Below are 23,172 nucleotides of genomic sequence, written 5' to 3'. Positions count from 1 at the left end.
GGTCCGGGAGGATCCCACATGCCGCGGAGTGGCTGGGCCCGTGAGCCATGGCCACTGAGCCTGCGCGTGCGGAGACTGTGCTCCGCAACAGGAGAGGCCACAGCAGTGAGAGGCCCGCGTGCCGCAAAAAAAGAAAAAAACAAAAAACAAAAAACACTTGTTAGAAGTGCAGTAAAGCAGAAGCACTACTTTATTTTATCAGAGTAAACTAAGTGGTACCTGGTTCAACCTGTGTGTGTGTGTGTGTGTGTGTGTGTGTGTGTGTGTGTCAGGGAATGCTTCCTGAAGGAAGTGACATTTAAGCCAAGAGCTGCATTGTCATAAAAGCCAAGGAGAGAGTGTATTTCAAGAAGGGTGGTGGCAATGGCTTCAAATGCTGCTGAATTAACTTCAGGGAGATTGTTGAGATGATTTGGCATAAACCAGACTGGACTGTGTGGAGGAGTGAGTGAAAGATGAGGAAATAAAGGCAGCAAGTGTAGACAACTTGAGAAACTTGGCTGGGAGCGGAGGAAAGATGTCAGGGTGGCAGCTATGAAGGATGTAGATCTGAGAGAATCTTTGAAAAAATTTTAAATTATATTTTTAAGATGGGAGAGACTTAAGCGTGTTACATGCTGCTAGAAAGGAGCCATAGAGGTAATAGAGATACATCGAGATAAAGGCGGGAAGGGAGGGTTCGACCCATCTATCATTCCTCCACTTAAGAAATATTACTGAGCAACTGTCGTGTGCCAGGCACTTTGAAAAAGTCTGACAAGGTACTTGCTTTTACGGAACTTACTTTGTTTAGGGAGGAAGGCAAGAAATAAGTAACTAAGATAATTTCAGCGAATGGTAAGTGTGATGAGGAGATAAAATGGGGTGATGTAATGGAGGCGTGCAATCAGGAAAGGGTGATGTAACAAGGCCCCGGGTGCTGCAGGGGTGGTGCAGCTGCCAGATGGCCTGGGGGAGCTGAGCCATCAGGGGAAGCCAGGGTTCAGTGAGGGGGGCGGTGTGGGGAAGGGAATGGTGGGGGGAGAGGAGGAGGGACGCGGGGAGTTTGCTGATGAGGAGGGCTAGTTCCAGAGGCCCCTGGGAGACGGTGAAGAGTGTTAGAGGGTGGATGACCTTGGGGTTACCCTGTAGGTCGTGACTCCACATCCGGCCCTGGGTGACCCTGGGTGCTCAGACCCAACACTACGAGCCACAAACCCATCTCCTTCCCACCAAATCTGCTTCTGACTCCCCAGTCTTGAGGGTGCGGCCGCCATTCTCCTGTTCACGGGTGACTGGCAGCCTGAGATGTGACAGACTGCTCCCCCCTCCTCCTCTGATACAGAGGACCGGGCCCAACCAGACAAGAGTGGAAGGGCTCCCAAATCAAGTCCCTCCTGCTCTACGGCTGCACATCTTCCCCGTCTTTCCTGCCCCTCTCCAGGAGGTTACCTCCATCCCCTCACCGCCCCCCCACCCCACCCCACCCCACAGATTCCTTCTCTGCACGCTCTCCCTGCTGGTAGGGAGCTCCTAGTCCAATGAAGAAACGGGACATGAGTCTGGAAGGGACAACCAGTAGACTGGGGAGGCTGGAATCCCAGGGGCAGCAGTGTGGCCTTGCTTTGGGAATCAGGAATGAAAGTCTAGCTGGGCTGGTGGGGGCAGGGGTGAGTGCTATGCCTGCCTGCCTCAGTCCTCACGTCCTTACATCATGTCCCCTGGGACGGATGCCTTCTGAGCTCTGCCTGCTCCCCACCCCCGGTGTCCCTTCCTTTTTTCTCTGCCTGAGCCCCAGACACCCGCAGAGTGAGCTGCTAACTCTGGGCGGCCGTGGGCTGTTCAGTCCTTCTCCCTGTGACCTATGAGCCATGTTAAGGGCATTGGCGATTATCCTTCAAGCCACAGGCAACCCCATCCAGAACTGGTGCGGGTCAGATTAGGGTGCTGGTGGGGTGTCTGATGGGTGGGATGGGGGAGGAGGACGTGAAGGAGGTGCGATCAGAGCCTGGTCACCTGCCCACCTGCAGTCTTGGGCTCCTCTTCAGGCTAGTTTCTGCCAAAGCCCCTTCTTCTGCACGGCCTGAGGAACAGGGGACTTTGTCCAGATAGAGGATAAGTCCAGATGGCAGTAAGAACTGGCTGGGAGGAGGTTGGGTTCTGTCAACACCTGGGACCGTGGCTCCTGCCCCTTTGGGGAAGATGTGTGGGAGTGTGCTCTGGCTGTGTAGCTGACAAATAAGAAGGCAGCGCTCTTGAGGAAGCAGATGGTGCATCCACACGACGCCTGTGGAGGCTTGGCTGTCTTACTCGCTGGTGGTGCATCAGGCTCCAGCCCTGAGCAAGATCCCAGGGCGCAGAAGCGCGGAGAGGGGGCGCTGCAGCAGATGGCAGCCCTGGCACAATGTCTCCGGCAGCAGGTGAGCGGACATTGACCCCTGAGGCCCTCAGCCCTCAGTCCCAGTGGTGGGTCCCACCTCAGGACAGGGCCCCTAGTGTTGCCCCATCTCCTTCAGAAGACAGGGAGCAGCCCCCGCCTCAGCTCCCCACCCTGGCTCCTTGTGTCCCTGTCAGTTCCTCCTCCATCTGTGTCCTTTGAGCCCCTTGAGGTCGGGGGCGGTGTATTTTCTTTTTCTCCCAGTGCCCAGCACAGGGCTCAGCAGCATTGTGGGTGTTTACCTGGGCTATTTGTTGAAATAAAATAAACTTATGGATGTGACTGGAGGTAGGAGGCCAGGGCCCTTTCAGCCCCTGAGCACCCCCAGACCCCACTGGGACAGGACCCTGGTCTACACATTCTGCCTCTCACTGCCCCCCCACCCCCGCCAGCATGGGGCTCTGCAAATGTTTGCTGAGCACATGACAGGTGCAAAGCACATGGGGTCACTGGAGTTGGGGTCCTCCCAGGAAGCTATGTTTCTTAAAAGGGGGCTTGAACAGCTTGCCTGGGGTTAGTGCAAGGCACTGAGGCAAGTCACTGTGCCTGGGCTGGGCCTCGCAGTGAAGCGGTTTAGCTGCGGGTACGTCAGCAAAGCCTTCCCAGAGCGGCAGAGGGAGCTGGGGAAGGAGAGGCATAGAGACAACTCTGCACCATGCCTGCAGTTTGCCGTGTGGCCTGCAGGATGTGACAGTCCCTTTCTGGGCCTTGGGCTCCCCAACTGCCCCAGGAGGGGTGGGCTGCTGATACCTTGGGTGATAGTGGCAGACTCCCTCTGGGAGCCCGGGGAGCGGGGGTTGGGGTAGTGCCTGAGGTGCTGTCCCCGTGCTCTGGAGTTCCTGAGTGTCCTCTGCTGTCCCCCGGACGGTGATTGATGGCCCAGGCAGCTTCTCTGCCCGAGCTGCTGCAGTTCCTGAGAATGTGTATTAATATTAATTGGGGCTAATTAGTTGGATAAATCAATCTGCCCCCAGAGAGCAGCTGCCCCTCCCTGGATGATGAGGAGGAAATCTGGGCTAATGGGGTTGCTGCGGCGAATCCGTGTGATGGAGAAGATTCCTGTGTGCGTGGGGAGGCTGCATCTGTGTGCAGTGGTGAGTTTAGGTTCCTTTACTGCAAACACCAGGGTCTGCTTGTGTGTGCCTCCTGCTGGCGTTTTATTGTGTGCTGGATGGGTGTGTGTCTGGCTGTACGCTGCTTGGGTTTGGTTACGGGCCTTGGTGTATGTGCCTGGCTGGGTGTGTACATGTTACTGATTGACATGTATTCATCTAGGTATCTACGGCTGGCTTGGGTCTGCATGTTTGGCTGAGTGTGTACACATGGTGTCGTGTGTCTGATGTGTGAGGAAGTCTGAGTCTGGGCGTCTGGTTGGTGTAAGTGTGGGTGTCTGGGATAGGTAGTTATTGGCTGGGTACCTGGAGGGGCTTGTCTGATTGGTTGGAGGAGTGTAAAGGGTTTGGGGTGAGGTTACCCACGGTGTCTCCAGCCTTCCCTCAAGGCCTCTTGGCTCTCAGCACCTTATTCTCTTCCCAACATAGCTACACATGTCTGTCCTGGGCACCTTCCCAATCAGGTCACTCCTCTGCCAGGGTTACCCTCAAGGCCTCAGATGACCAGCTTTCTGACCCAGGCAGGTGGGAGGTTGAAACACAGGTCAAACCCTCACAAGATTCAAACAAATCCAATTCATTTCCATTTAGGAATATTTCACAAAGGATTCCCCTGGGTCTTGCCTCTGCTGGACCCTGGGGACAGATTCATTATACAGATGAATCTGACATCTGACCCAGGCTTGCCTTAAAGAGGCTCCCGGTCTGGGTGGGGTGTGATGGAAACAGAGCTGTGCAGACCACGAGGGGAGGCAGCTCAGCTGAGGGTGGAGAAGGCCAGACGCCCAGGGAGGTGTGGGGCTCAGCAGGAGGGGTGATCTCTTCTGTCTGGAGAGGGCTGGTGGGGAAGCCTTCACAGAGAGGTGGTGTTGGAACTAAGCCTTGCAGGACGTGTAGGAGTTTTCCAAAAGGAGGAAGGAACAGGAAAGGCAGTACCAGAGAGAGAAAAGCCTGAGATAAGGCAATGTTTCTATAGAATACTTAGAAAATAATATTTGTAGGGTCCACTGGCTGAAGGCTGCTGCCTAGGAGGCTCTGGTCACCTCAGGTGGAAAGTGGCCACCCCGAGGGTTGAGGGGTTTTATGACATTAAACATATTTAACAACCACTTTGGAAATATGAATAATAAATCAATCTACTAAAAACTTCAAAATATATTTTCTTTGATTTTCAAACCACACGTGGAGGCAGGACCAGCTGAGCGTGGAGAAGGCCCGACGTCCCTGGACCTGTGGGGCTCGGCAGGACGGGGTGATCTCTTCTACACTACAGGGTGGGCCAAAAAGTGCCTTCAGTTTTTTAAGTAAAAATAAAAGCCATATTTTTCATTTTCACCAGGAACTTTATTGAACGACGTATTCACCCTTTTGTTCCACTACCTTCTGCCATTTTTCAGCGACTTCATAATTCCATCTTCCCAAAACTTTTTATCTTTTTGAGCAAAGAACTGTTCCAGGCGCCTTTTACAGTCTTCCAGGGAATTGAAATTTTTTTCACTAAGAGAATTTTGTGAAGACCAAAATAAATGGAAATCCGAAGGTGCAATGTCTGGTGAATATGGCAGATGAATCAGAACTTCCCAGCCAAGCTGTAACAGTTTTTGCCTAGTCATCAAAGAAACATGCAGTCTTGGGCTTCCCTGGTGGCGCAGTGGTTAAGAATCTGCTGGCCAATGCAGGGGACATGGGTTCAAGCCCTGGTCTGGGAAGATCCCACATTGCCGCGGAGCAACTAAGCCCAAGCGCCACAACTACTGAGCCTGCGTGCCACAACTCCTGAAGCCCACGTGCCTAGAGCCCGTGCTCCGCAGCAAGAGAAGCCACCGCAGTGAGAAGCCCGTGCACCACAACGAAGAGGAGTCCCCACTCACCACAACTAGAGAAAGTCTGCACACAGCAACGAAGACCCAACGCAGCCAAAAATAAATAAATTAAATAATAAATGTATTTAAAAAAAAAAGAAACATGTGGTCTTGCATTATCCTGATGGAAGATTATGCGTTTTCTGTTGACTAATTCTGGATGCTTTTCGTCAAGTGCCACTTTCAGTTGGTCTAATTGGGAGCAGTACTTGTTGGAATGAATCATTTGGCTTTCCGGAAGGAGCTCACAATAGAGGACACCCTTCCAATCCCACCATATACGCAACATCACCTTCTTTGGTTGAAGACTGGCCTTTGGTGTGGTTGTTGATGGTTCATTTTGCTTGCCCCATGATCTCTTCTGTTCCACATTATTGTACAGTATACACTTTTCATTGCCCGTCACAATTCGTTTTAAAAATGGAACATTTTTATGACGTTTCAGTAGAGACTTGCATGCGGAAATATGGTCAAGAAAGGTTTTTTCGCTTAACTTATGTCAACGCAAACATCAAAGCAATGAACATAACCAAGCTGGTGCAAATGACTTTCAACGCTTGATTTGGATATTTTGGTTATGTCAGCTATCTCTCACGTGGTATAACGTTGATTGTTCTCAATTATTGTTTTGATTTGATCACTATCAACTTCAACTGGTCTACCCGACTATGGAGCATCGTCCAGCGAGGAATCTCCAGTACTAGACTTCGCAAACCACTTTTGACACATTCGATCAGTCACAGCACCTTCTCCATACACTGCACAAATCTTTTTGTGTGTTTCAGTTGCATTTTTACCTTTCTTGAAATAAAACATAATATTGCCGAAAATGTTGCTTTTTTTCTTCCGTCTTCAATATTAAAATGGCTACACAGGGCTTCCCTGGTGGCGCAGTGGTTGAGAGTCCGCCTGCCAATGCAGGGGACGCGGGTTCGTGCCCAGCTCTGGGAAGATCCCACATGCTGCGGAGCGGCTGGGCCCGTGAGCCATGGCCGCTGAGCCTGCACGTCCGGAGCCTGTGCTCCGCAATGGGAGAGGCCACAGCGGTGAGAGGCACGCGTACCGCAAAAAAAAAAAAAAAAAAAAAAAAAAAAGGCTACACAAAAATTCACCAATTTTGGTAAGTCTTTTTTTTAATGCACTCTGATATGACAGCTGTCACATACAATCTAACAAAATTGTTTCAAATGAAGTTAAAGACAACTAAGTGCTACTAGAGCCGTCTTATGGAAAAAAATGAACGACATTTTGGCCCACCCAGTATGTACTAAAATGGCTTAAAAGCAATAGAAGTTGAGGCTCAATTCTTTCATCAGATTATTCTAATAATTTCCAAATAATTTGTTGATTTTTAGAAAATTTGTGGGGATTGTCTGATGTGGTTGTCATCTTTTGAAGATGTCCCTATCTTTCAAAGCTCTCTCAATAAACTGAGTCATTAGGTGACTTGCAGTCTCATTAAGTAGAGACTTTCTCTCAACGCCAATGCATCCATTCTTGGGCTGAGTCTAGCTCAGCTTCTGCTGAAACAGTAGCAGTGACACTCGCAACTCCTAGGTCTTCTAATGCCCTCCAAGATTTTATATATTCAAGCATCTCTGTTGTCAACTAAGTCATAAAACTGTTATTAGAATGTCATATAAATTACATCAAACCTGATCTCACAGGCCTTGGGAGAACCTGTATAACATGGTGGTTAAGAGTGTGGTAGTTAAGAGAGTGCTGGGCTGCCTGTGTTCGAATCCTGACTCTGATGCTTACATTTAAAATAATTTCTCTGTGCCTTAACCTCCTCATCTCTACAATGGGGTGATGATTATAATTATAGTACACAAGTAAGTTAATAAATGTTTACAGTGGGTATACAGCAAACACTATCTAAGTGATAGTTCTCATTTTAGCAATAAAACTAATGTTGTCCTTGCTGAGTGGGCTTTTAGTGAGTTTCAGTGAATTTATTCTAATAGATTTGTTCCATTCATCAGGGTTGGTGAAAAGTTTCCTCAGGCCCTTGAAAGACCCCCACCCCAGCACTGCCAGAGGAGCAGTCCCAGCAGAGGCCTGCAGGGCCTCCACTTTTGTCTCCTGGCCTGCTCTCCCCACCTCTCCCCAGCTTCCCGAGAGGCTGCCATTTTCACCAGTGGCCACGCAAGGACAGCTGCAGGGGAACGCTAGCCTCAAGGGTCCAGATGGACACTGGGCACTTGCCCTCAGGGTGCCACCAGGGGTGCCACCTCTCCAGGTAGCTATGTGGGAATCAGGGTTGGCGTTCAGTCTTGATGGGGTGTCCGTGGACCGGCGAGTGCTGGGTGGTCCCTGATGGGGCTCGTGGGGCTCCTCAGGACTGGGGAGAGAAAGGCAAGGGATGAGCACAGGCTGGCCCTCCGTGGCCCCTGAGGGAGTCAGAGGCTGTGCCTAGAGGAGCCCTTTATTTGCTGGGCTGTGAAGAGAGGATGCAATCCCAGGGGAGGGGCTAGGGCATCTGGGGTGGTGCAGTGCTCAGGGCAGTGGCTCTTTGCTAAGTGACTCAGAAGGATTTCAATATTTTTTAGGCACGGAGGGTGCAGCTGTTGAGGTGCATTCTAGCCAAATGCTCGCCCTGTCCAGGGTGATGCATATCCGGGCCCTCCTGAAAGTCCTTGTGTTACTGACTAGGGTTCTTGGCCTTCCCCAATCAATAGAAATTGGCTAGAGGCCAGACAAGAAATGCAGGCAAGGCTTTATTGGGGCCCCTTCTGTAGTGGGGGGAGCAAGAACAAACAACATGTTCCCTTGCTTGCTCGCTCCCCGAAGGGGGGCAAGCTTGTTTCATATATGGGGTGAGGGTAGGGGTGTGTCCAGGGATCAGGCCAGAGGGGTGGCTTAGGTGTTTTGCCCACCCCTTAGGTGGTGTTGTGTGCAGGGGGCATGCGCAGTACCCTGCTTCTGCTCCCGACACCCTGTTTTTGCTCCAGCTTCTTCAAAAGTGGCAGTTGGGTTTTTGGTCTCTTTGTATCTTTTGGGTCCAGAATTTGCCCCAACCGTGCATGTATGCAGTCATTTTTAGTCCCATACAGTTTCTTTGTATTTTGTTGCTGGAGGAGAGGTGTGTCCAGGTGCAAGCTCTGCAGCACAGCAGCAAAGGGGCCCAGGTCCCAGCAAAGGGTCCCAGGTCCCAGCCTGTCTCACTTGTGGCAAACAGGCTGGGGAGCTCTGAGCTGAGGCACGGAGATGGCAAAATGGCACAGTGAATAGAAGGATTGGGCAGCAGTATACGGGAGGGGAATAGGCAAGAAGAGGCTGGTGAGATGGGCCCACCGGGACCCAGGCAGAGAAAAGGCCTAGTGCAGTGCCTGGCACCCAGGGAGTGCTTCATCAGAAAAGCTCCCCTCCCAAGAACCATTAGAGGGTAACGGTGAAGCTACAGATGACTTGGGCTTAAGTGTCCCCACCTTTATGACCTGGGGCAAGAAAGTTAACCTCTGTGTCCCAGCTGCCTTCATTGGTGAAATGGAAATGATAATAAAAGCACCCATTTAGGGCTTCCCTGGTGGTGCAGTGGTTGAGAGTCCGCCTGCCGATGCAGGGGACACGGGTTCGTGCCCCGGTCCGGGAAGATCCCGCATGCCGCGGAGCAGCTGGGCCCGTGAGCCATGGCCGCTGAGCCTGCGCGTCCGGAGCCTGTGCTCCGCAATGGGAGGGCCACAACAGTGAGAGGCCCACGTACCGCAAAAAAAAAAAAAAAAAAAAAAAAAAAAAATTTAAAAAGCACCCATTTAAGGGTTTTGGTGAAGATTTAATGAAATGGGACAGGCAGAGTGCTTGACGTGTTCCTAGTGCTGTAAGTACTGGGTAACTGCGAATATTGGTGTATCTATGTGTGAACACGTTATATGTTTATGGTGAGAGCCTTTAAACCATCCTGAAGAGAATGGTGTTGCAACTTTATTCTGAGGGCAACTGGGACCTGTCGTCAGATTTGGGTTTTATAAGTTCTGGAAAGGATCACCCAGGCTGTAGTGAAGAGGCTGAGCTGGAGGGGTAGAGTCTAGAGGCAGGGAGGCCAGTGAGGAGGCTGTAAGAAAACTGAGAGACAGAGAAGGTTCTAGGCAAGAAGGAGTCCGAGGTGGGAGATTTGAAGGAGGCAGGACCACCTATTGGCATTGTGTGTGGATAACAGAATGGTCACTGGGGCTGCACAGGCCGGTGTGAATCCAGGTCCTTGGATAAACTGCTCTCTGTGCTTCAGTGTCTTCTGTAAAATGAGAAAATAACATGACCTACCTCCTAGGATTGTTGTGAGGAGTAATATGAACTATTATATGTAAAATGCTTGGAATGGGGCCTGGCACGTATGAAGTGTTGTAACACATCTATCTTACATGTGATTGTGTTAGCATTTATCAATCCATGGTCAGAACTTGGGTCTGTCAATATTATGACATAGGATGAGTGTGTTTAGTGTTTGGTAATTGCAATCATTGTTGCTTTTCTTGTGGTCATCCATTTACAATGCTTGGTGTTTTGTACAAATAAAATAGAGTGTGTGTGTGTGAAAAGAAAAAAAAAAAAACTTGGGTCTGAGGATCCAGGGTGATCTTGAGGTTCACTGCATGGGTGACACAAGTATCATCAGTTGGGAATCTCATGAAGAAGAACAGGTTTGACAGAAAAATGATGAGTCCTGGATGACTGTGGGTCCGTGGGTGGGTAAATGGGTTTGAGGCCTGGTGGGAGGTGGGCCTGGACTGGAGAAATGGGGAGATCTGGGCACTGTGGGGCCCATGTGGCCGCTGAGGTTGCCCAGGGAAGGTGGACAGGTAAGGAGAGAGGAGGGCCAGAGGAGACTGAGCAGGAATTGCTGGAGAACAGGGGAAAGTCAGGGGAGTTGAGGGCAGGGAGAGTTTCCAAAAGGAAGGTGTCTCAGAGTCAGATGCTGCAGAGGATAATAAGATGAGGACTAGGAAGAATCCAAGAAGCCTTGGAGCCCCCAACCTCCCAAGAAAACCCCTTTGTCTCCCCCTGCTCCCCTCCAGGACCAAGAAAGCTCCACCCAACCCACACTCCAGCTTGCCAGCGGCAGGGTCTCAGCTGGGACCGTGGAGGGCAGAGGGAGATAGCTTCGCCTTCTTGAGGGCCCGCTGTGTGCTAGGTCCTTGTCACATCACCCTTGCCCCTGACTGGAGTCCTGAGGGCTGATTCAGGCCCTCCCTCACACGCTGAAGGGCTGAGCTTAGAGCAGCTGGGGGGCTTGTCTGTGCTCACCTGCATGGCTGACTCCTGATTGACTTCCGGTCCTTTCTTCTCTGAGGAGACCTAGGCCATGGGAGGGGAGCTGACCAGTGCTGTGGTCAAGGCTGGCTCCCAGCTCTCCTGCCACCCACGCTGGATCTTGCCCTTCCCCAAGGTCAGACCAGCAGGAGTGGGAGGACTGGAGAAGAAGGAAAGGTGGGATGCTGGGCTGAGCCCTGAAGGCAACCCTCACAGAACTGAGCCTCACTTTCTGTAACCCCTGTGTCCCAAGATGTGCCTGTAGAGTCACTCCCACTCCACTTGTGTCCCTGCTGGATAGCAGTATGAGGAGGAGGGCAGGCCTTCTCTGTGCCAGGCCCTGGGCTGGACTCTGGGGAGGCAGACACAGAAGAGGACACCTGTGTCCCTGTAGGGCTTTCATGCCAACTGGGAGACAGACCAGGAGATGTCTTTTATGCTAAGGATGAGCACAGGAACATGTGATGAGCACACCGTGTCCACTGGGATATGTGGTCGTGATGTTGAAAGTGTGGGGGTCCCTGAGTGGAGCAGTATGACATCTGCCCGCCCCCCAACTCCACAGGAGCCAGAGCTGGACCCCAAGCCCATTCTTGGAGCTGCCCCAGGAGAAGCTGGCCCAGAAGCTGCGGGCTGACAAGCTGAGTCTGGAGAGCGTCCTCTGCAGCTACCTGGGCGGGGGGGGGGGGGAGGTCGGGGTCAGGGTCCAACCCTGGGGCTCTGGGTGGAGTGGGGGATGTCACCCATCGTTGTTCTGCTTAGAGGAGTTGGGGGACAGGTGTGACCCTGTGGCGCTGCAGCCAGCTTGGGAGGTGACTCGTGCCACAGTCATCTGTCACTTCTGCTCTGAGTCAGGGTGGGCAGAGGGGATGGGGTGATTCAGTGCCCTGTGCCTGGCCACCCCCTGAGCCCACCTCTGGTCTCCCTCAGTGCTGCTCAGGCACTGAAAGTGAACCAGGAGGTGAACTGCTGGACAGAGGTCCTGGGGGAATGGAGGAACAACTGCAGGCATTGAAGAAGATGAAGAAGAGGGAGCGAGGCCTTCTCTGTGGGGTCCCCATCAGCCCCAAGGCTACCTATGACTGCGTGGTGAGCCCTGGGGGTACACGTGCATGTATACACATGAGCATCTGAGTGTGTGACATTGGGCAAGTTACTTAATCGAGGCTGTACAGTTAGAAAGTGACCAACTGGGAAACCGAACCAGTGGTCGGGCTCCCAAACGCCATCTCTTAACCACCGTGCTCTTCTGCCATCTGTGAATACTTCTAAGGGTGCAGCACTTGTGTCTCAGAGGGCAAGAGAATGTGTGTGAGTGCGAGCGGAGTGGGGATGAGAGTCTGTCCGCTGGCTGATTCCACCCTGGCCCCCAGGGGCTGGAGCTCATGTCACTTCTCTGCAGGGCCATGATTCGACATGTGGCCTGGCCCAGTTCCTGGAGAAGCCGGTGGCCAAGGATGGGGTCATTGTGAAAGGGCTCAAGGCCCGGGTAGCCATTCCCTTCGTTAAGACCAACTTCCCCCAGACACTGCTCAGTTCTCTGCAACAGGCAGGCCGGGGCCGGGGCTGGGCCCAGGACAAAGAAGCAGGTGAGAGTCCAGACTCAGGGCTGAGGGTGAGGTGAGGGCCAGTCATGCAGACCTTGGGACCGAGGTTCTTGGGCAAGTCTTCTCTGCCCTCTGAGCCTCAACTTCCTCATCTGACAACGTGTGGGTGGACTCCATGCTCCCTAAAGGCCCTCAGGTCCCAAGGTTCTGAAAAGTTACATCTCTGTTTCTATTCCAGCTTCTCTCTAATTGTTCTTATTCTCTATTCTCCTCCCCTCCCCTGCACCCCACTCAGCTGTTGGTGTATCTATTTCTATCTGTTTTTGGAACCTGTTCCCAGTTCTGATAGCAGAGCTGTGGGCTCCTTGATCCTTATTTGAGGAGTTGTGGTTGGTCTCTTGCTGCAGCAGCCCCTCACCTCAGCTGAAGGGACACCAGGAGGTTTCCAGCCCCCGGGGTGGAGCTCACCAGCCCTGGGGGTGACTCTGTGGGAGGTCGGCCTCTCTGTGGGCGGGCCAGACTTCTCCAGTTAAACCTTCCCCTCCCAGCCCCTTTTCTTCTGCTTCCCTCAGCTTTGATTGCAGCAACCCCATCCATGCACAGATTCAACCCTTTGAACTTAAAGAAGACACATGGGGGCTCCTCATGGGGTGAGGGAGCTCTCCTGGCAGGAGGGAATCCCATCTGGGCATGGGTACCAACACTGGTGGCAGTGTCTGCATTCCAGCCAGCTTTTGTGGTGTCTGTGGCCTCCGGACCACAGGATACTGCCTCAGGTACTCGGTGGTGGGTTCCTCCAGCCCAGCCTGGAGGAACTAAGGGTCTGGTCCGCACATCAACTCTCATTAGCTCAGTACTAGGGGAAGTGGGTGAAGGTAGGAGGGCTTCAAATAACTCCTGCCTCAGTCACAGCTAAACACACCACTTTTGGTATGGGTGGCAGTGGAATAGACTGTCCACTCATTCATTACTTCATTAATTCATTTGTCTGTATATGCATCCATCTACCTACCCTTCTCCTTACTCATACATCAACCCATCCATTTATCCATCTATAACAATTCCTCATCCATTCATCCACCCATGCAGTCATCATCCCAGTCTCTATCCATCAAGCAATTTCACCATTCATCTGCCATTTAATTTATTGGACAAAGGCAGACACTGTACTAGGTACTTGGGATGCATCAGTGAACAAAATGGACAAATATCCCAGCCCTTGAAGAACTTACACACATCCTTCCTTCCATTCGTTCATTCATTCATCCATTCATCCATTTATCTCTCCATCCATCCACTCAACTGGCCATCAGTCAATCCATATTTGCCTCCATTCATCCATCCACCCACCTCTCCATACGTATTTCCATTAATCTTTCCATCTATCTTGCATTCATCCGTACATCTATCCACCCCTCCACCTATCTTTCAACCCCACTCTGAGTACCTACATTTTGTGGGCCCTGTAATGGGGACACAGAACACTCTCAGACCTAGCCCCTGGCCCTATTGTGCTCTTAGACATCTGAATGGCTTAGTCAGCAAGTGATCGAGGCTCTAAGAGAGGGTCAAATCTTGTGGGAACTTACAGGATGAAGCTGACGTTTTCTACAATAGAGATTTATTAAAAGCTTAGATTTTAAATTTTCAGAGGCAGGTCAAAGGCAGGGAAGGCTTCCTGGAGGAGGCAGCATTTGAGCCTGGATTTTTAAAATTTATTTATTTATTTATTTATTTATTTATTTATTTATTTATTTTTCGCTGCGTTGGGTCTTCGTTGCTGCACGCGGCTTTCCCCAGCTGCGGCGAGCGCGGGCCATTCTTTGTTGCTGGGCGCAGGCTCCACATTGCAGTGGCCTCTCCCATTGCAGAGCACAGGCCCTAGGTGCATGGGCTTCAGTAGTTGTGGTGCAAGGGCTTCAGCAGTTGTGGCACATGGGCTCAGTAGCCGTGGCTCATGGACTCCAGAGCACAGGCTCAGCAGCTGTGGCGCATGGGCTTAGTTGCTCCGCAGCTCATGGGGTCCTCCTGGACCAGGGATCGAACCCATGTCCCCTGCATTGGCAGGCAGAGTCTTAACCACTGATCCACAAGGGAAGTCCCTTGAGCTTGGTTTTGAAGGATGGACATGCAGAGCTGGAGTGACATCTAGAAGGCTGTAATTCTGTAAGCAGCCTATTTTGCCTGGAGCAATATGGGTGTGTGGAAAGGGGAAGTTCTGGAAGGAGTTGATATTTTAGAGCCTTGAAGGGCAGTCAAAGAGCTCAGATTTATGCTGTGGGCAGTAGAAAGTCATGGGAGGGTTTGAAATAGCTCCCATTCTTGTGTGTTGGGTCCCGGGGGAGTGCACTGGCTGGGTGCTCAAGCCTCTTTGGCACCCAAGTCTTTCCCTTCAGGTGCTGAGCTGGGCTCTGGGTGGGCGGGGTTTTGCAGCTACTCCGGAGTTGCCTCTGCTGTCAAGGGCAGGAAATCAGGTGAGGTCTTGTCTGCCTCTGGCCACATCCATTCAAAGACAAACCTGCCTGCCTTTCTCCAAGGACTTTTCACTTGTCCTGTATCTCAGACAGATTAGCCCCACTGGTGATCAAGGAATCTGGGAGAAGGTTCTGCGTGGCTCCCTAGTCCAGTGACCCTTGCCCCACTGAGAGGAGCTTCCTGTTCTTTAGCTTTAACGTCTCCTAGCGGTCTCTTGATGTTCTGCCCCAGATGAGGGTCTCCTTTCAGGCACTAGAGTCGCTTTAGCCAGTCTGCCGACTCCACCCGTCCTCAACCCCTGACCCAGGTTGGCCCCAGGACCTCTTCCTTTTGCCCTGATCACAGCCTGGGTCCCACTCTCCGAGGCCAGGCAGTTGGGGTCCCCGGAGCAGAAAGGATGCGGTGTAACTGCCTCCCTCCGCCCCCTCTGTGCAGTGACCACAGCGGCTGGCCCCATGGCCCGGGACGTGAAGAGCCTGGTGCTGTGCCTGCGAGCGCTGCTGATTGAAGACGTTCACCCGCTGCACCCCACCATGCCCCCCTGCCCTTCAGGGAGGAGGTGAGCCAGGTGGAGGGCAGACCTGGGGGGCTCCCTCCCCCCCGCCCCTCATTCCTCATTGGCAGGTCTGCTGTCTGACCATCCCCTGTGAAGCCCTCCTTTCTCAGCCCAGGGTGCAGTGAGCAGGAAGCCCACACGCTCAGTCAGCCAGCTGGATGCCCGCTGCTTTGGCTTCTCTGTTGCCCTGAGCCGTAGAAGATATTACCCCCAGAGAGGGAGGGACTCCAGCATCATATACCCAACACACACAGACAGCGTACTCAGCAAGTGTGGTTTAGAGGCTGGTATCGAGTGAAGCTGGGCTTTTAGGCCTCTGGGTAACCCTGGCCAAGTCACGTCGCTTCTCTAGGCCTCAGTCTCCACACTGGTACAATGAAGAGGTTGGACCAGAAGACTGATGGGGTGGAGGTGGGAGCAGGGTGGGCCCCACCCTGTGAGGAAGGCATCCCCCTTCGGTGGTGGGGACTTCGGGGCTCACGCCTATGATTCCCATAGCCGGGGTTTCTGTTGCCTCCATCAAATGCCTGTAAGGAGCGCTCTGTCCTCGAAATCCCCCCTCCCCCACCTCCCACCCCAGGCGGCCCTGCCTTCCCTTTGAGAATGGCCCAGCCAGTCTCTTCACCCCCCTGAGCCTCAGGTTTCTACCACACCTGGTGGCTGTGCAGGTTAAGTGAGCTCACAGTAAAGCACTTGGCAAGGGGCTGGGTCACAGCTAAATAGGCAGCTCGAATTCTGTCTCATCTCTGTGTGGGCTGAGGGAGTGGGCATGGCACGAGGTTTCTCATGCCCCGCTGCGGGGCTGAGGCGGATGGAGGTGAGGGGTGAGTTGGTACCCTCTCTCTAAATCCTGAGGGATGCAGAGAGAACACAGGGCAGAGCAGGAGGAGCTCCAGGCCCTGACTCAGCCTCTGTCTCCCCAGGTCATCCCCTTCACTATCCCCCGTGCCGTGTATGCCTTCTTACACCTGTACGGTGGGGGTCTGTTTGCTGAGGGAGGGGCCAGTCTTCTGGAGAAGCTGTACGTCTGCTGGGACTCAGATATGGCGCATGGTGGAAATGGGGAGGGGGCTGGTGGCAACCTGAGCCCTAGGAGGGGAGCTGTGGGCCTGGGCTGGTGGGATGCCTCTGGCTAATTGTGTGACCTTATGCAGCAAGTCACCCACTCAGGCCCCGTCTTCAGGACGCACACATTCCAGGGGTGGTGCTGGTGGGAACAGAGTGTTTCTTTGGGTCTGACCTCCCTCTGTGGCTTATCTACCGAGGGGAAGCTGGGCGGTGGGAGCCAGCTGGTGGCTGAAGGCTGTAACTGACCAGCTCTGTGTCTGTGGTTCCTCAGTAAGGGGGACATTGTGGACCCCAACATGAAGGACACGGTCAGCCAGCTCCGCCTGCCAGACCCACTCAAGTGTTTCTTGGCCTGGATCCTGAAGTACATGGTGAGTGTGGGCCCAGAGCGGGAGGGACTCAGGGGCCCAGAGAGGACAGGGGCTCAGAAAGGGGAGGGGGCTCCCAGGGAGGTGAGGTCGGGTCAGAGAGGAAGAAGAGGCCCAGAGAATGTGGTGGTTCAGAGAAGGGCTCAACGGGAGAGGAACTGAAAGAGGGGGGATGGGGCCAAAAGAGAGGAGTGCTCTCAGAGAGGGGAGGGGGCTTCAGAGAGGCTCAGCCAGGGGGAGTGTCAGTGAGAGGGAAGGGGATTTAGAGCGGGTGGGGCCTAGAGGGGGCCCAGGGCTTGGTGCGGTGGTCAGGGACTTAGGGACAAACAGAGCAGAGTTGCTCTTCCTGGACCCCCGTCCCGGGTAGGCTGGTGTTGCCCTGTGGTTTCTAAAGTTGGTCTCCGCCTCTCTCCCCACCTCTGGGAGCCCCGGACTGGCCAGAATTTGGAAGAGATTCGTTAAGTGGGGTGAGTAGTCGAGTCTCCTCAGGTCCAGCTCACAAGGGTTTTCCATGGGAATTGGATGAGTGTCATGTGGCTGGTGGGGGCTTGTCTGCTGGGGACAGGGCTGTTTAGACTTTGGGATCTAATTAGGGTTTTAGAGTCATGCCTGACATGGGGTTAGATTTAGACTTTTGGGTGTGGCTGGGACCGGGGCTGGGTTAGAATTGGAGTTGAGCTCTGAGGGCATGCTAGAATTGGGTTAAGCTGGGATAAAGGCTGGGCCTGAGTTGAGGTTAGATTTGGGTTTGGGTTGGGGTTAAGGTTGGAACTGGGGTGGGGATGTGGCTGGGAGAGGAGGCTGGTTTGGGCTTGGCCTTGCTGTTGGGCTTGGCCTTGCTGTTGGGCTTGGCCTGGTGCGCTTGGAGTTGAGGTGCTGTTTGGAATTGGGGCTGGAGCAGCCTGAAGGCTGACCTGGGGCCTCGCAGTTTAGGGGAGGGGACCTGTGGTTTTGAGGGGGACTGTGGGTCCCTTTGGCTGGTGGTGGTGGTAGGGCTCTGATCAGGGGATGTGTACTCTTGGGAACATTGGACAGGCAAGGTGTCTTGTCCAGGGGACAAGATACAGGGTGATTTCCTGTATCGGCTGCCAGCTGATATGCAGCCGGCATTGAGGCCAGACCCTGCCTCCTGGGTGTCATGTCCCCATTTGTATGAAAAGGAGTCCTCCCGTGCTGACCTTTGGACTTCTCAGTCTTCCCCATTCCCCAAGGACACCCAAGGACACCCAAGAAACTGTGAGAGCAGCACACAGCAGTGGAGGCGATGTATGCCTGGGGAGACCTTGAGGGACTGCCGGAACAGGGGCAGTAGACACCTGAGTGATGACAGGAGTAGCCCAACAGGGGGTAGATCTCTGTCTTGGCCGGCAGGGCATGCCCAGCTGCACCAGGATGGTGACCTAGGAGGTTAATGTAGTCTGCCTCCCTGGGGCCAGGTTGATGCATTGTCCCCAAATCACTGTAGCTTCAGATTCCCCTCCCCATCCCTTCGCCTTGGCCCCTGGGAAGACCCTGACATCCCCCCATCCTGCCCCCATCTCAGTCTGCATCTCACAGCCTAGGCATTCTTCCAACTTGGCCTGGCAACACCTGACCTTGTCCTGAAAACACTGACCTCTGCCAGTCTTACCCCTCCTGCCCACCACTATCCCTGCAGGAATATCAGCAAGAGTTCATAGCCAAGTGGATGTCTCTGGACCTGGACATGTTGCTGGCACCAGCTCTGGAGACCCTGCCTTCTATATCAGCTATCCTGCCATGGCATCAAGTGAGAGGGCACTGAGTCTTGGCGGGGGTGGGGGTGGGGTGGGGGTTGAGACTAGGAGTCCAGGACCTTTGAGTCCTGCCACAGCCTCTGTGGCCTTGACCTCTGATGCTATTCACTATTTTTAAAATTTTTCTTAAGTTGAGAAAAAATTCAGGTTACATAAATTCACCATTTAAAGCGTACAACTCAGTGGTTTTTAGTATATTCAGAATGTCATGCAACCACCACCACTATCTAGTTCCAGAACATTTTCATCATCCTGAAAAGAAACCCTGTACCTGTTAGCACTCACTCCCAATTTCCATTCACTTTTTTTTTTTCTGTTTTCTTTTGGCCGTGTCCTGCAGCTTGTGGGGTCTTAGTTCCCGGACCAGGGATCGAACCCGTGGCCTCTGCAGTGGAAGTGTGGAGTCCTAACCACTGGACCACCAGGGAATTCCCTCCACTCACTTTTTAAATGAACTTTATTGGAGTATAATTTACATGCAGTAAAACTCACCAATTTTGAGTAACTTGATGAATTTTAACAAATGTATATATACATGTATAACCACCACCATAATCAAAATATAGACTATTTCCATCATCCTCCAAATTTCCCTCATGTCCTGTTGCAGTTCACCCCACCCCTACCTCCAGCAACCACTGGTCTGCCTTCTGTCACTATGGTTTTGCCTCTTCTAGGATTTCATATAAATGGAATCATGAGGTATGAAGCTTGGGGGTCTGACTTCTTTCTCTTAGCATATCCATTCACTCTTTTTAAAAAAAAACATTACATTTTAAAATTTTATTTATTTAGGCTGCACTGGGTCTTAGTTGCAGCATGTGGGTGGGATCTTCCTTGCGGCATGCGGGATCTTTAGTTGCGGCATGCGGGATCTTTTAGTTGCAACATGCAGACTTCTTAGTTGCGGCATGCATGTGGGATCTAGTTCCCCGACCACGGATCGAACCCGGACCCCCTGCATTGGGAACGCAGAGTCTCACCCACTGGACCACCAGGGAAATCCTCAAATGTTACGTTTTTTTAAAATTTATTTTTTGGCCCCATGGCATTTGGGATCTTAGTTTCCTGACCAGGGATTGAGCCCGCGCCCCTTGCAGTGGAAGCGCAGAGTCTTAACCACTGGACCACCAGGGAAGTCCCCCCCATTCACTCTTAACATGCTTTCTGCTGTCTCACTTACAAAGGTGGCCTCAGCCCAGCCCACCTGCAAATGCAAGCCTCAGCACAGGGCAGCAACCCATCCCCAGCGCAGGTGCAGGTCTCAGAGGTGATACCGTGCAGAATGCAAACCCACCTCAAGCCTGGAGTCCTCTCCTCTGGGTTCCCCCACGTGGCTGCCCAAAGGCACACCCCACACCTGGCTCTGCTCTAGTGCCCTCTGTCCACCTCACTGCTGCTTTGATGCTCACTCCCTGCACACAGGTGGCTGCTGGGAGGAGCTGCCTTTTCAACTCAGGATTGCATTGCGCACTCCAGCCCTCTTGGAGCCCCATGTACTGGAGGGCATGGCTGAATCCTCTGCCGCCCACTAGCTGTGTACCTATGTACCTGTCTGCCACCTCGGTTTCCCATTTGTACATGCGGGATAGTAATCCCCATCTCACGGGGTGGAGAAGAGTCAAGGACTCAGCAACACAGAGAGGGGAGCACAGTGCCTGGCACTTGAGTAAGGCGTTGCAGAGCGCATTCTTTTTTTTTTTAATTTTTATTGGAGTACAGTTGATTTCAATGTTGTGTTAGTTTCAGATGTACAGCAAAGTGAATCAGTTATATATATATATATATATATATATATATATAATAATCAGTTATATATATATCCACTCTTAGATTCTTTTCCCATATAGGCCATTACAGAGTATTGAATAGAGTTCTCTGTGCTATACAGCAGGTTCTTATTAGTTATCTATTTTATATATAGTAGTGTGTATATGTCAATCCCAATCTCCCAATTTATCCCTGCCCCCCCATCCCCTGGTGATCATAAGTTTGTTTTCTACATTTGTGACTGTACTCCTGTTTTGTAGATAAGTTCATTTGTATCTTTTTTTTTAAGATTCCACATATAAATGATATCATATGATGTCTTTCTGCATCTGATTTACCTCACTCAGTATGACAGTCTCTAGGTCCATCTATGTTGCTACAAATGGCATTATTTCATTCTTTTTATGGCTGAGTAATATTCCATTGTATATATGTACCACATCTTCTTTATCCATTCCTCTGTTGATGGACACTTAGGTTGCTTCCATGTCCTGGCTATTGTAAATAGTGCTGCAATGAACATTGGGGTGCATGTATCTTTTTGAATTATGGTTTTCTCAGGGTATATGCCCAGTAATGGGATTGCTGGGTCGTATGGTAGCTCTATTTTTAGTTTTTTAAGGAACCTCCATACTGTTCTCCACAGTGGCTGTATCAATTTACGTTCCCACCAATAGTGCAAGAGGGTTCTCTTTTCTCCACACCCTCTCCAGCATTTATTGTTCGTAGATTTTTTGATGATGGCCCTTTGGACTGGTGTGAGGTGATACCTCATTGTAGTTTTGATTTACATTTCTCTAATAATTAGTGATGTTGGGCATCTTTTCATGTGCGTTTTGGCCATGTGTACAGAGCGGATTCTGATTTTCTCCTTCCCTCCACTGTGGGGAGCAGGAGACAGTGGTCAGGCCCACCCCCTGCACTGAACTGGCTACTACAAGCAGAGGGCTGCAGTTCCAAGAAGGACCCTGAGGGAGTGCTCACCCACATTCTTTCCCACTGAGTCTTTTCTGAGCAGATAATTTTCTGGGCTTACCTGGATCTTCCTACAGGTAGATCTTCCTACTTGGCCCTGTACAACATCCTGAATTTCCCTGCCGGTGTGGTGCCCGTCACCACCGTGATGCTACAAGATGAGGAGGAACTGGCCTTCTACAGGGGCTACTACAGAGATCGTTCCAACAAAAATTTCCAGGTCAGTTTCCCTCTCTGCCTCTCTCCCTGTTGGGGTGGGGCCGTTCATTCCTGGTGTTTACCCTTTACGACTTCAGATGCAGTTTCACCCCATCCCTGAGGACACACTATTTGACCTCCAAGTCAACCTCTGTCCTTGTCAGGGGAGAATACTTTGCAAAAGCAGTGGTTTCCTTAACACTTCTGTAGGGAAAGTTGATCCCGGAGGCAGGGTAGGTGGAGCAGGGCGAAGGTCCCTGGTTAGGAGCTTACTCTGTAACTGAACTGGACACTGACCCTCTCTGGGCCTCAGTTTCTTCCCCAGGAAAACGGGATTTAAAACATCTACCTTGCGGGTTTGTGCTAAAGTTTAAATGGAAAAAGAGTGAAGCAATTAACATAATGCCTTGTATGTAGGAAGTGTTCAATAAACGCTACTATTACTAATTCAGAGAGCGCTTCACAAAGGAAATATTTCCATGGACCTATTTAATTCATGGTCTAAAATAACAACCCTGACTTGGGTGAGAGAGAGGAAGAGAGAGAGGGAAAGAGAGAGACTGGCTCTGAAAAGTATGCATGTGTCTGAGTCAGACATTAAGTAACTTATTTTTTCTGGAAATTGATTTTAGTGCTAGAGTTACCCAGTGGAACTGCTGACCTGAATTCTGAGAAGATAACAATAATGATACTATCTAATGTGTTTTGAGCTCTTACTCTGTTCCAAGAGCTGTTTAAAAGTGCTGTATATATATTAAATCATTAAATCCCATAACTGTCCTGTGAGGTTTTGCAAATGAGGAAATGGAAGCACAGACAAGTTAAGGGACTTGACCAAAGCCACACACCCAGCTGAAGTGAAGGAGCCAGGACTTGAAGCCATGTGACCTGGCTCCAGAGACAAAGGCAAATAAGGGCTTATATGATATCATCATAAAGCAATGAAAACATGTTTGAATGCCTACAACTATGCTTGGATTTCATGGCAGGGACTCAGGCTCAGCCCCTATGTTCCTGGGCCTGTGTTTGGGGTCAAGGCACCCCTTTCATTGCAGAAGTGTAATGAGACTCTGGGTCAGGGATTTGCACATTCTTCTTTCCTTTGCTGAGAACACTGGGGTGGATACTCGGTTTTATATTTCATCCTTATAGTCAGCTCTCTACACAGGGAGCAAGTTTTATATCTTAACCCTGGAGAATTGTAGCCAAAGCAGAACTGTTTTCCCAGGTTTTGCTGAGAGCTGAGGAAGCCTGGAAATCTAAGATCCAGGACATCTCTACCTTAATATAGACTGGGGTGAGATATTTGGATTAATGCACACCTAAAGGTGGTGAGGAAGGCTGGACAAGGGGTCTGTGAGCAGGAAGCAGGCTCTGAGTCCACAGACTCTCTATGCAGGTGGTGAGAGGATCTGTGGGGCTTTCGGCGGCTGTGCAGTGCACTGCTTTGCCATGAGAAGAGGAACTGTGTCTCCGGTTCATGAAGGAGGTGGAGGCCTTGGTCAAGAGGCACAGGGAATTCAAGTGACAAGACACTCCTTCTCCTGGAGGCCTTTCTACATCCTCACCTAAGTCTGCTCTCTATGTCCCTTCCTTCTCATAAATACCAGATCTGCCTCATTTCTCCTCCTCCTGGAAGCCCACCAGAGTTTTTCTTTGTTATCCCTCTGCATGTCTGCTCAATACAGATGCCTCAGATTATCCCAAGATAGGGAAGAGGATGAAGTGCTTAATAAACATTTTGACTGGCCAGCCTCGTGATCTCTGATCTAGGTGGGGAGGTGGAGCTGTAGCCTCCGG

The 23,172-nt window shown here is 51.5% G+C and overlaps 1 pseudogene across 1 annotated transcript; it reads left to right on the top strand.

The window, feature by feature from the left end:
* Positions 1 to 1,950: 1,950 nt before the first annotated feature.
* Positions 1,951 to 22,900, top strand: LOC308605087 (fatty-acid amide hydrolase 1-like; annotated as a pseudogene). Its single transcript has 13 exons — positions 1,951 to 1,974; positions 2,211 to 2,399; positions 11,206 to 11,332; positions 11,581 to 11,729; positions 12,043 to 12,176; positions 12,760 to 12,963; positions 14,621 to 14,661; positions 15,098 to 15,221; positions 16,142 to 16,239; positions 16,558 to 16,657; positions 18,312 to 18,422; positions 21,252 to 21,394; positions 22,772 to 22,900. The product of its transcript is annotated as a fatty-acid amide hydrolase 1-like (transcript).
* The last annotated feature ends 272 nt before the right edge of the window (positions 22,901 to 23,172 follow it).

The sequence above is a fragment of the Mesoplodon bidens genome, assembly GCF_964165515.1.
Source record: "Mesoplodon bidens genome assembly, chromosome: 2".
Classification (NCBI taxonomy): Eukaryota; Metazoa; Chordata; class Mammalia; order Artiodactyla; family Ziphiidae; genus Mesoplodon; species Mesoplodon bidens.
The sequence above is the reverse complement of the archived record's forward strand: the minus strand, read 5'-3'. Positions and strand labels throughout refer to the sequence as shown.